General features: G+C 35.3%; 2 long non-coding RNA genes across 2 annotated transcripts in view; one reads left to right on the plus strand and one right to left on the minus strand.

Moving 5' to 3' along the window:
- LOC107833756 (uncharacterized) overlaps nt 1-3,897 on the minus strand; it is a 21,806-nt gene extending 17,909 nt beyond the window's left edge. The window contains exon 1 of the long non-coding RNA XR_001659522.1: nt 3,802-3,897. This is a non-coding gene — a long non-coding RNA (uncharacterized LOC107833756). The remainder of the gene's footprint in view (nt 1-3,801) is intronic.
- LOC107833757 (uncharacterized) lies at nt 2,291-4,080 on the plus strand. Its single transcript, XR_001659523.1, has 3 exons — nt 2,291-2,300; nt 2,497-2,500; nt 3,983-4,080. It is a non-coding gene; the product is annotated as an uncharacterized LOC107833757 (long non-coding RNA).
- Nucleotides 4,081-14,096: the final 10,016 nt, after the last annotated feature.

Consider the following 14,096-nt stretch of genomic DNA (forward strand, 5'->3'; position numbering starts at 1 on the left):
CAAATAATTTTCTGATGTATTATAATGTTCTGTTAGGACACCAGATAAACCGTTTGCTCTGAACATTGATTTATTAAAGTTGAACAATACCAGGGCAGCGCATAATATAATAAAGTCAACATTTTTAGTCCTTAATCAACAACCCTGTCCCTCTCAAAAGTGCCTCAACAGTCTTTGTGTAACCAGAAAATGCCTCCTAACTTAAAGGAACAGTGACAGTACAACAGCACTAATGAACAGTGGACTATTAAAATAAAATCTGGGTAAATGCAAATATTTCATTTGTAAAATAATTATGTACATTTCTAATTATATAACTTGTTTGAAACGGAGGCATTTCTTAATGAATGCAGAAAATATGACTGAAAAATGATCCCCCATTGTTTTGTTTTTTTAGCCGATGCTAAATCAACCAAATTATTGCTGTTAATCTGTGCACCTTTACAAGCAGCAAATGTAAAACTGGCTCATTAAATGTGCTACTATCATCACCCACTTCTGTGGATCTTTAAGACGGAAGCAGAAAATGCATGACAGACTCCCAATCAGCAGGATCCATGATCTCAGCTCAGGGAGCAGAAATAATGCAAGAAATGGAGAGAAAAAAAAAATATATATATATATATATATCAGCGCTAAAAATAGAATATGATTAAACAGGCAGGCAGGAAGAAAGAAGCACTGTCGGAGGAAAATAAAGCTTATTTATGCCTGCTGACAAAACACTATGGACCCTCTGCATCAAACTTCTGAATAAAAATAATCCCTCATTTTTTTTAAAGATTGCGTCAGCTGACATTGGTGCTCCAGTCTGTGTACTCGCTTCACCACACCATAGACAGGAAAATATCCCCGTACAGCATCACACCTACAGCAGATTTATTAAGTGTACCGAGCTCATATGCTGCGTCTAGGCTTTGGCCTTATCACCGCCGGCAGGCATGCGAAAACTCAGCAGAACCGATTGATGCTCCTCTGCGCTCGGATGTAGAGCTTACAGTTTTTGTCTTGGAAATCAGGTCTGAGAATTGCAACCTGTGCAGAAGCAAACGGCGTCAGATCGTTTCTGAGACGATTCTCCAGATTCTAAACGCTGATATCTTCTCAGTCTAATCAGCAGCTATAGATACATTTTAAAGGGTTTTGTCCCTCTGAGTCGAATGTACAATGTGTGAACAGATCACAAAGCCTGTAAATACAACCTCCGAGTGTTTTTCATTTATTTATAGGCTCCTTATTCAAGCAAGAAAGCTGAGTGGCCAAATTAACCTTTTTTTCTGCAGAGTACCTGTAAATCATTTGGGCTTTAGAGGGTTTACCTCACTGCAAAAACACAAAATCTTACCAAGTATTTTTGATCTAGTTTCTTGTGCAAATATCTTGGCACACTTTAATAAGACAAGCTAACTGAAAATAAACTTTTCAGCAAGATAAGCGCACTAAAATTGATAAAAAGTACTAGTTCCATTGGCAGGTAAAGTAACTTTTAACATGGGAAAATTGTCTTGTTACAAGTGAAATAATCTGCCAATGGAATACCATCAGTATTAAGAAGTTATTTACATAAAACAAGCTTCTATATCTTGCTACAAAGACACTTAAGTTAGTTTTGTCTTATTCTAAGTGTAACAAGACATTTCCAATAGAAACTAGACCAAAAATACTTGGCGAGATTTTGTGTTTTTTCAGTTTAGTTAGCAACCTCAGGTAAGTTAAGCTAATTTTATTTATAAAGCACATTTTCAGCAACAAAGCAGTTCAAAGTGCTTTACATTAATTAGAAGGAAATGCAAATAAAAAAACAACCAGATGAACGAGAAAAAAGCGCAGCAAAAGAAAAACTACACTTTAAAATATTCCAGTTGCTCTGGGTTGCTAAGTAGAAAGTCTAAGATAACATAAAGGTATGTTTATTCTTTCTTATTCTTAATTTCTCCTACCACATTTACTAAGAACATTAGCCAGCTGTTTTAAATATTTTTTTATTTAACTTTTTAAAAGTCATTCAAGCAAGTATGATATTTTGAGATGCATATTGGTGGTTCTGATCCTTGATTGTTTGTGTTTTGGTTTCCTTTTGTATTTTGACCATTTAATTGTTATTTATATTCATTTAGGTCTTGCCGTACTATGTTCAGCTCACTGTGCTCATTATTGTTCAAACTGTGTTGCCCTACAGCTTCATTCTTCATTCTTTTCAATTTCTTGTATTACTTTGTTCAGAAATGTCTTGTTAAGATGTATTAGGATTAAGTAGAATTTCACTTATAATATTTTTTCTGGACCAAGACTTACATAATGTCAAGATTAAACGAATTTTGGATTAAATTATGTTTTTCTGGTGATGGACAAAAACTTTCTGTTTCATGGATAAAAAAATGTTCATCTATGGTTAGTAGTTCTGTAGTTTTATTTTCAGCTGTGCGTAGCTTTCTGTTCTGAGTCGGCTTTATGAAAAATTAATGAATAGATGACACTGTTATTCAACCGCCTCAGTGAAGTGTGGTTTTACAGAAGGATCTATTTATGGTTGCAGTGCACTTCCTTAAAATACAGAGAGAGGTTTCAGCTTAGGAACAGACAAAAAACAGTGGTCTTACGTTGTTTACCAATAAACAAATGGTATTATATAAACTAAGAAATAAGAAAATTAAATTAGCTTCAAGGTGTTGCCTGTAGGACTCATTTAAAATGGTAATAATAAAAGAAAAACTATTGAACATGTTGGTAAATTCTGTTTTTGTTAGTTTGTTTCCCTAAAGCATATTAGCAATAGTAAATAGAGCAGGTATCATTAATTTCACTAGAAGAGTTTACAAGTTAAATTACCAATAATCTGCATTCCCTCATTCTTAAAAACACAGAAAATTTCAATTGCTGTTCATATTAATAATTTCCGTTTTATTGTCCCTGCAAAATCAGAGTAACCTCTCCAACTCAGGCTTCAGAAAACATGTTAAATATAAAGGCTTAATGGCAGTTCAATTACAAAAAAAAGTCAGACTAATTTCAGTGTATTTAAAAACAGTTGCTCTACACCAACTTTCAAAACCCAGACAATGTGATTCCAACTTTTGGGCTATAAAGTGTCTTTGATGCGACTGTTGGCCTCTTGACCTCCTTGCAATGAGAACTGGGCAGCACAATTAGTGGACCAGGACACCAGGATGTTTTGCATCAACTCGGTGTTATCCGTTGCTTTTGATCAAAAAGTTTTGAAGGATTTACTTTACCTCAGTGTTTTTAATGACTGCAGGCCCCGTGGTGATTTATCTCCACATTAGGTTGCAGCTCTGCATTAGTTACACAGACAAAGTAGAGCCTCCATCCCCCTAATCATTAGGTAAACACGGCCTCTTTTAGTCTCCTCGGTGTCCTGGTTTCCTGATCACGTAATGCTTTCCTGTTCGTTTTAAAAATTACCATCATGCAAAAATATCATCCATCCCTCAGAAGAATTGGAGCAAAAAAAAGTATTTTTTTCTCTATACTTTTCTATCTTAGCTATTATGATAANATTATCTTTTGGTTTCGTTTTTTCTTTTTATTAGCACAACTCACACATATAAACAATGAGCAATGTTATGTCTGCAAATTTATTTATACAGAAAAAGGGATGTTTGACCAATTATTTTAAGCAGTCTGTCTAAATAATCATTAAGAAAGTTTTTGTATCTTTGCTAATGTGACTATATATCAGGGCTACGTTCACACTGCAGCATGAAGTGACCCAATTTCAATTTTATGTGAAATCGGATTTTTTTTTTTTTTTTTACTTTTTGCCGTGGCCGTTCATACAACCTGTATGTGATCTCCAGTGTAAACTGCAGACAACCTGAAAGTGTCCCGCATACGCAGTAGAGGGCGCAATAACACATAGAGAGTGTGCTCATTGTTTTGGGAACCCCCATGAAGAAGAAGAAGAAGTGTTTGCCGAAATAAACGTGTATGCTAACGGTTTAGCATAGCTTATGATTTTTAGGTTGTTGTCCGACCGGAGCCAGCATATTAACAACTTAATCCTTATTATAATCCGAAATGGTTGTTATTTTTCTTCCCGCTTGCGCGTATCAGGACGCAAAATAGTGACTCGTTTGTCGAGAGAAAATGACGTTCAGGATATCCAAGTAGCCTGGGTCTGATTCGAAAAAAATCCGACCTGTGTTGTTCAGACTGTCATGAAAAGATTAAATACAGATCGAATTAAGGCAAAAAAAAATCGGAATTGGGTCACTTCAACCAATTATTATTTTAAAACCTCCAGTTCATGATGCCATGCATTCTACCAAGTTCCCATAAAACAAGCCAGCAGCAGCATCACAGATCATCCACTACACTAAACAGTGGACAGCAGGTGCTTCCCCACATATTAATCATCTGTCTAATGCCACATCCCCTGGGTGTTTTGGAGAAAAGCTTAATGCTTTCTTCCTCAGGTCAAAGCACTTGGTAAAGTTTAACAAAAGCAACTCATTCATGTTTCTGATGGGAGGACAGAAAATGCCTTTTGGAGTTAGCTTCAGTCTCTTCTAATCATCTCTATTTGTCATTTTCCTTAAACCCCGCCCTCCATTTATCCTCTGATATCCATCCCTTCCTCCTTCATCTCTCTGCACCTCTACCCCACTCATCTCTTATTCTCCTCATTTCTCCTCTATTTGACCGATTTTCTTTTTTCTGGCCTAAGTAGCGTCAGGAGGGATCTGATTTGGCTCAGGAAATTCGTGTCCTGAGACAGAACATCTGTTTTGAGTCTCCGAAAGCCTCCCGATGTTTACACCAAATGATCAGTTAGTCCCAATCCAGCAAAATACCAAAAATGCCCTTCAAAAATGTATTTGAATTATGTGGTGAGGATTTCCTTCAGCATGTAGATGGCAAATAGTGAGATTTGGTGTTTTGCCACTTTATGGTGCAGCACAGTGAGCTTAGCAGAATGTCTTGCATCTTTTGCACCATTCATGGTGGCAAACATAAACTCGAATCATCATGCAGTCTGATCTTTAACAGTTCTTGATGTTTTAAGCTTTCTGATTATTGCTCTGACGACAGATATGAGCAACATTAGGCAACATTAGGCTGTTTCCCACCTCATGAGGATTGGTACACATCTTCCTTACTTGAAAAGCATGTTCTCCTGTCTTTCCCACATTTAAGAGCGATAAAGATAGACAGACCTCTTCATGAACCAAGAAGACTTGGATTTAAATTCAAACTATTCTGACTAAGAACAGTAAAGTTTATCTTTGGGTTTTTGTTTTTCTTAGCTCTAACTTAAAATGTTATTGATAAGATGAATTTATTGCCAATAATTAAACAAATATCTGTTTCCTGTCTTACATTTTAATATCTGTAGCAATCAAGAGAGAAAACATGCTGCTTGATGCCGTTCTAGTCCTTCAAAATCTGAGCAAACTATTACGTACGGTTTGCTCATATTTCAAATGGAGATTTATTGTTTATTTCCTTTAGCGGATAAATGATAGCAGATTAAAAGGCTATTATAAATAAGTCAGCAGCCAACACGGGAAATTGCATAAACGGTTTTGATTGGCCGATGCTGGAGCACTGTTATTCAACCTCCTGGGTGAAGTGTGGTTTTACAGAGGGATCTATTTATGGTTGCAGTGCACTTCCATAAAATACAGAGAGAGGTTTCAGCTTAGGAACAGACAAAAAAACAGTGGTCTTACGTTGTTTACCAATAAACAAACGGTATTATATAAACTATGAAATAAGAAAATTAAATTAGCTTCAAGGTGTTGCCTGTAGGACTCATTTAAAATGGTAATAATAAAAGAAAAACTATTGAACATGTTGGTAAATTCTGTTTTTGTTAGTTTGTTTCCCTAAAGCATATTAGCAATAGTAAATAGAGCAGGTATCATTAATTTCACTAGAAGAGTTTACAAGTTAAATTACCAATAATCTGCATTCCCTCATTCTTAAAAACACAGAAAATTTCAATTGCTGTTCATATTAATAATTTCCGTTTTATTGTCCCTGCAAAATCAGAGTAACCTCTCCAACTCAGGCTTCAGAAAACATGTTAAATATAAAGGCTTAACGGCAGTTCAATTACAAAAAAAAAGTCAGACTAATTTCAGTGTATTTAAAAACAGTTGCTCTACACCAACTTTCAAAACCCAGACAATGTGATTCCAACTTTTGGGCTATAAAGTGTCTTTGATGCGACTGTTGGCCTCTTGACCTCCTTGCAATGAGAACTGGGCAGCACAATTAGTGGACCAGGACACCAGGATGTTTTGCATCAACTCGGTGTTATCCGTTGCTTTTGATCAAAAAGTTTTGAAGGATTTACTTTACCTCAGTGTTTTTAATGACTGCAGGCCCCGTGGTGATTTATCTCCACATTAGGTTGCAGCTCTGCATTAGTTACACAGACAAAGTAGAGCCTCCATCCCCCTAATCATTAGGTAAACACGGCCTCTTTTAGTCTCCTCGGTGTCCTGGTTTCCTGATCACGTAATGCTTTCCTGTTCGTTTTACAAATTACCATCATGCAAAAATATCATCCATCCCTCAGAAGAATTGGAGCAAAAAAAAGTATTTTTTCTCTATACTTTTCTATCTTAGCTATTATGATAAGCACTCACTGAAAAGTTTGCTTTGTAGGTTGCAGAAAAAAAAAACATAATTAAGAGATTTATCTTATGTTTAATTATTAAATCTGCAATAACTTGTCTCAGGTGTACAGCTGTATGTTTCCTCATAAAAGCTCAGAAAGCTGACATTCAGGTCCTTTTTATGCTTCACCGCCCAACTTTAGACTTCTTTGCCCTTTAATAAATGGTTTCTGGATATACTCTAAAACCTTAAAAGCGCACTTCAAAATCCATTAGGTGTCTAAAAAAGAAAAAGGATTTGAGATTCAGGGATATGTGTTTCATGTTCCACTCCAACAGATCCAACAGATCAATTTCCCTCCACAAAGAAAAGTATTAAACAAGAAAGTAAAAAATATATATTTACCATATTAGCATAGGAAATAGTCGAACTGCAGTGCAGAGGCTGCATTATAAGTAAACGGATAGCAAAAGTAAAAATGAGATGTTTATTTCGTGGCGCTTCGTTACCAGCAATGACGCTCATCTCTTAGCAACAGATCATTGTTCAAAAAACTTAAGATTTTTTCTGCTCTTTTGAAATACTACTTGAATTATATTACTTAGCAAGAATTGTACAGTTGGTGAATTTTGCAGAAAAGTATTTTCTTTTTTGTCAATGATCGTAAATATTTTATAAAACATTCATTCAACACAAAAGTAAAAATCTGCTTTATACTTTGTGGCAGTTAGTTACAATAAAAAATGCTCATCTCGTAATACCAAATTAATAACAAGTAATATTATTGTTTATAAAACATAAGCTCTTTTGAAATACTACTTATCTGCTTAGACACAAGAAATTTAAAGTTGGTAAATTTTTCAAAAGTAAAAATCAGATGTTTACTTCGTGGCACTTCGTTACCAGTAATGACGCTCATCTCTTAGCAACAGATTATTGTTCAAAGAACATAAGATTTCTTCTGCTCTTTTGAAACTTCAGATTTAACCAGAATGGTGCAGTTGGTGAATTTTACAGAAAAGTGAAAATGTTTTTGGGTTTTTCGTTTGTCATTGATGAAAAATATATTATAAAATATTCAACACAAAAGTAAAAATCTGATTTACACTTCGTGGCAGTTCGTTACCAGACAAAAAAAGCACTAATCTATTCACAACAAATTAATTATTAAGTTATTTTGAAAAACTTCTTATCTGCTTAGACACAAGAAATTTACAGTTGGTAAATTTCGCAAAAGTAAAAATCAGATGTTTACCAGAAAATGCACTCATCTCTTAGCAACAGATTGTTATTGTTCAAGAAATATAAGATTTCTAATGCTCTTTTGAAACGTCATATTAACAAGAATTGTGCAGTTGGTCAATTTTGCAGAAAAGTGAAAATGTTTTCCTTTGTCATTGGTGGTAAATATAAAACAGACATTCAACACAAAAGTAAAAATCTGATTTACACATCTTGACGGTCGTTACCAGAAAAAAAAACGTTCCTCTATTAACACCAAATTAATAACAAGTCATTTTATTGTCTATAAATTATAAGCTCTTTTAATATTCTGCTTATGTGCTAGCACAAAAGAAATTTACAGTTGGTAAATTTTGCAAAGGCAAACATTAGAAGTTTACTTCGTGGCACTTAAGGCGCTTTCGCACTGCACGGAACGGAACGGTTGTGTTCGCATTACAACTTGCGACCGGTTCCACCCGGCGTGCCGGCCAAGCGGTTCTGCTTAGAACCAGCAGCTGATTGGCCGCTGGTTGTTATGGAGTCAGACGTTGATTTTCCGTTGACTGCTGGCTCTCACTAAACTGTATTTTGTAAAGAGTGGTCTTTTCAATATTTTTATTATTAGTTTTAATCAACAATGGATTCGCCTCAATGTAGTGCGATGACCTGGTCAAATGATGAGATACATTTTTTCCTAAGCTCACTCGCTGATCAACGAGTACAAAATGATTTAGATGGGTCAACGAGGAATGAAAAAGTTTTCCGCCGCATCTCAGAGGAAATGTCTTCGACCTTTTTTATTTTTATTGTTTATTTTTCTTCCGTATTTCTCCTGGCAATACGTAGAAGTCGTTCAGCATTTTGTCTTGTGAGGGTAGCTTGTTGGCGGAATTTAATTAATTGTATGAAGTTGATGAGCAGCAAAATTAAATCCATGTTGTCCATTGTTGTTGTCGTCGTAGTAGTAACTGTTCTTCTTCTTTATTAAATTGGCAGTTAGCAACCAACCAACTCAAACCACATTGTTTAGTTTTAAACAAAATGACGTCCGGCACCGCTTCGATGGCATCCCGGAGTGTAATGCGAACACAACCGTTCCGTTCAGTGCGAAAGCGCCTTTAGTTGCCAGAAAACGCGTTCGTCTCTTAGCAACAGATTAACAACAAATATTGTTATTGTTCAAAAAACATAAGATTTCCTCTGCTCTTTTGAAATACTACTTATCTTATACCACAGCTAAATCAGCAGGTCTATAAAGTTTATCAGTGGAGGGAAGCTTCTGGTAGACGGCTGCATTGACTTTGTACTTAATAAAACACAATAAACCAACAGCAGCAGATGATATGGCTAACCTAAGTCATCAATAGCCTTGTTGTATTGTTTAAAATAAAACAATATTTACATTTTTAAATTAACTGTAAGTCACCTGAGATTTCAATCAAATTCTATTGATGATGGTTTTAGTGAGTTTTCAAACATTTGTTTATTGACAATGTATATTATTCTGTTATACTTGAGCAATATTGTTTTGTTTTTTTCTTATATTTTAACTCCATTGAAAAACTTAGTGGTTATTCCACCAAATATCGATTTCTGAACTCTTCCTTAGTTAAAACATTAGTATTGTTGTTTTTAAATAAAAAAAAAAAAGTTTTCTAACAGAGTGTATTAATTAAATGTTACAAAGTTGGATTTCTGTAAATTTAGTAATAAATACTTATAAGGGTAAGTACATGTAAACTGAACATTACGTCTTCATTGTGCTAAATTTTCTATCTCTTTATGTCCTGATGGATTCTCAGGAAACCCGATCCACGTGTAACAACAAGTAATGCATTTTGATGCTTATGTTGTTCCATAGATCAGAAAATTGATCTGACTGAGTAAAAACCAACATGATTTCTGCTTTCAGGACATCAAAATGACCCTAAAACAAATGAAAACCCCCCAGTTTTTTGGCTCTTGACCAGTGCAATCCATGCGCACATTGGTCAGACTTGAGCATTTTCACTTTGATTGATTTTCCTGTTGAAGAAATGCACCTCCCTCTCTGCAGTGCCTGTTCTGATGAGCGATGCATTGGATGTGCTGCCTGCCACGGTTACAGTGACGATGTTTGCCGTCTTGTCTCTGCGCCTCAGCTTCAGTAATCACCGACTTCTTCTTCAACTCCAGCTTTGTTCCCTTTTCCTCCCCAGAGACTTTGGATCTTTTTATCACTGTCACGCAGAAGAGATGCAGTGTCGTGTTTTATTTTTCTTTTTTTACAGTACAGCTAATCTATGCTCCAGGTATTTTGTACAGATGATTCAAGCAGGTTCACTTTTGCTAAAGCAAAAATATCTCTTAAAAAATGAGTGTTATTTTACCAAATACATTATTCAAAGAAGTCCACACACTTCCAGCAGGCTGTGAAAGAAATGAATCATCTGATTATGCAGCAAGAAAAAATTACTTTATTTTGCATTTTACTTACATTTTGCCTACCAGTTATTGATGACTGTCCCCATCTGACTAATTTACAGTCGAATAAAGCTCTCAGAGTCCAGCTGTCACAGCGTGGATTAATTTTGCTGTGTGCGCTGATAAGCACTGCCTGCTCTTAAGCTCTGGCTGTATTTTCCAAATCCTTACTGACAACAGCATTAGTCCAACTCGAAGTGTCTTTTAGCAATGAGATTCACGACAAAGTGAAGGGCTGCAGATATTACTGCATCACATTACAGTGTGCCTTTGCATATTTACTGATGGAAATCAAATATTTCCACGTGTGAAGCGTCTGAAGCAGTGCAGCGTCTGAAAGCTAAGATTTGTTACCAGCTTCGAGTCTGTTCAGATTTATTTTCCAGCATCATATGGTCTCCTCTGCTGCCACTGTGAATCTGTCTCACACTCTACGTATGTCTGTCAGATCGCTTCACAGGTTACAATCCAAGCCGCTCCGCTAACCGTACTCCAGCCCTCTGACGGATGAATTATGAAAGCCTGAGTTAAAAAAGAAAATCTTGTGTTTTTATTCTTTTGAGCATGTGTCGAACTGAAGGCCCGTGGGCCAAATCTGGTCCGCCATAGCTTTTTATTTGGCCCTCTAGATTCTAGACTAAACCTTGAGTGTGCTTAAATATCATCTTATCAATTAAATTAATGCAGTTTTTAACTATTTACTGCCAAATTATATCAATCAGTTTTCAGTTTTTTGATAATTATTGTGGAAATTCACACAAAATCAACAAATCCCTGCACTTTTTTGCGCTAATTGGGAGTTTACTGCAGATTTATTTCAAGAATTGTCAAAAACTTTCTTACTTTTACTAAACAGATGCCTCAGCCTTAATTGATGCCAATTAAGCCTTAATTGATGTCAGATTATAGTCCACGATCTATACTGCGAGTAAAAAGTCACATTTACCGTCATAAATAAGCACAAATATTGCAAATTAGTACAACAAACACTTTGATTTTTACTGCACAAAAAGAATAATGAAATCATGGAGGGACTAAAAATGTGTTCAATATTAATATTTAATTTAAAATTCATTGATATTTTAACAGTTTGTGAACAGGTCTTATAACTACATTTTGGCACAAGAGGATTCATGATTTTGATTTGACCCAAAATGAAAATGAGTTTGACATTGTGCTTTTGAGAGAATGAAAAGATCAAACAAATTTTATTCTTTTTTTTTTTTACACATTTTTAAGTCACAAATGTGCCTGAGCACTCAACAAAAAAACTTAAGGTTTCTTTTTATTATGCTTAGGTTGAAGAAAATGTGTTGGAGAGCTGCCATTTTGAATCACTTTGGCAGGTTGTAAAATACAAAAAGATGTTCCGTCACTTTAAAAAAGTAGACTGACTCCTATCTCTCTGGTTTATGTTCTACTGTACAGCTCTGACAAATTTAACAGTCCACTTAAAGGGATCAGTTTCTCTGACTTTACTTTTTATAGGTATATGTTTAAATAAAATGAACATTATTCTTTATTCTTTGAACTACTGACAACATGTCACAGCTTGAATAATAAGGAAAAAACAGGGTAATCCAGAGGTTGCATAAGAGCCGAGACGGGAGCAGAGGTCCACCTGCAGCCAGGACAGCAATCCTAACACACAATCTGAGCTACAATGAACTGGTTTAACTCATAGTATCCAGACCAAAACCCCATATTGTGGCTGCTCCATCCCGTTTCGCTGCTAGAATATATGGAAATTTGGTTGAGACATTTTCCAAAAGACGAGCAGCGTGGTTCTGAGGAGGATGAAAATAAATTCACGGCACACTTTTTAGAAGCATTTCCTACATGTGACTGTGTTCACATGATAACTCTTAGGCCCCAAGAAACCCAGATTCAAACGTATCTCAATTAATCTGCATTTGGAGCAACAACAGTAATTTTTGTTCTGCATTCATGTGAAAACTTCTTAACTTGTTATAGATGGGATGAGAAGGCAGAAGAAAGCAATGAAAGATCAGGTCATCAAACTGACAATGTTGGATGACATTGTCAGTTTGGTGTCAATGTTTTCAGTATTCAGTCTATATGTATGAATTTTTCTTTAATTACTTCTATGTTGATTGTTATTGAGGGTCTCCTTAACTTCACAGCATGCTCCATTTGTCCTGCCTGGGTTGAAGGCCAAATGCAATAAAGAGCGGTGTTTCATTTCAGCTCATATTCCTCTCCTCATCTAATCCCATTAAGACTCACGCTCCAGGAAATAGCACTGCCTCATGGTAATGAAGAAATGCATTCAAAACGGCCATGCTGTGGGGAAAAAGAAAAAAAAACAACACATTTTCCTTCAATAATTCCTGCCACACATTCCAGCAGAGACCACAGTTCTTTACAAGGATTGGTTTTGTGTTTGATGATCCATTTGGTATTATTGGTAATAAATGCATGTGGGGTTAAATTAAATGTTTGGTAGAGCTATATGTGCAGAAGGAAATTTAAGCTTTCCTGGATTCTCTAGCACTACTCATTTTTAGAAAATCTTACGATTACGATAACATTGGTACATATTGCATAGGCCTGTCACAAGATTAAATACATCAGTTTATCAGACGATAAATTAAAACGAACTCAATAATTTCCATTGGCATGATTTATTGTTTAGATTGTTTTTTTCTCTCTTTATACCAAAAACTGGAGGATAAAAGTTTTCAGTTTGGTGCTTTGGTCTCAACTAGCCCTTTTTTAAGGACAATTTTGTTTACAAAGACTTCAAAATTCATTATATTTGTTTTATTTATTTATTTTGGATATTTAAAATGTCTTCCAGTTCCAGTGTTAAATGTTCATTAGAATTTAAAGTTTATTAATATTTGAGAATATGTGCTTGCATTATTATTATTATTATTATTATTATTATGCTATTACCACTGTATTACTTAAAAATGGTCTCAAAAGACAACAATATTATTGTTAATCACGATAACTGCTGGAACAATTTATCGTCCAGCAGAATTTATCGTGTCCGGCCGAAAAGCAATGACTATCAGATGTGATGTGCCTTTCTTTCCTCTCTTCCTCTAACATTTTGAGTAATGTCATTTCCACTCACCAAGAGCATCTGCTGCCGTGAGACTCTGTCCAACTGACTAAATATTACATTAGCATGTACAGTGCAAGTTCGTAACATTTGGAATCCAATTATTGTCCTCCAAGCAGACGTTTGCATCATGAATACTGCACACACTCACATTGAGATAACGGATTCAAGATATAAGGTGCAACTTTATCTGAAACCAAATTTAAATTAAAAATAAAATGGTTTTGTTTTTTTTTCTTGTTTGCAAGCTTTATTAAATCAATCTTCTGACATGTTTCAACTTTAGAAACATCAAGATGTTTCATCTGAGGCCGAGAAAACCCTGACTACAAACTTCAGGAGGACATGTTGTGTTTCTACGAACAGTTAACCTTTGAGAAACATTTTACCAAAAGAGCTGCAAGATTATCTTGGCTGCATGATGTGATTGTGTGAAGAACCGACGCAGCAGTTCAGGATGCTGTGGTGTTTTTTGCTGAGGGAGAAGCAACAACAGCAACAAAAACATAGGAAACTATTAATAGTAAAACATCAATAGCTGTCTGGGGTCTTAGTTCAATGTCAGTGCAGTCAGCGTTTAGTCACTTGTAGTAATAAACCAGAATACAGTTTCAACACAAATAAGCTATTTTTAGCTCTTAAGAAAGAAAATAAAGAATTTCTAGAGTTGATTACATATTGCTCTGTTACCAAATTATATAAAGTCAGGTTATATTTCCTGATTTAACAA

This window comes from Poecilia formosa, unplaced genomic scaffold, assembly GCF_000485575.1.
Source record: "Poecilia formosa unplaced genomic scaffold, Poecilia_formosa-5.1.2 Scaffold444, whole genome shotgun sequence".
Taxonomy (NCBI): Eukaryota; Metazoa; Chordata; class Actinopteri; order Cyprinodontiformes; family Poeciliidae; genus Poecilia; species Poecilia formosa.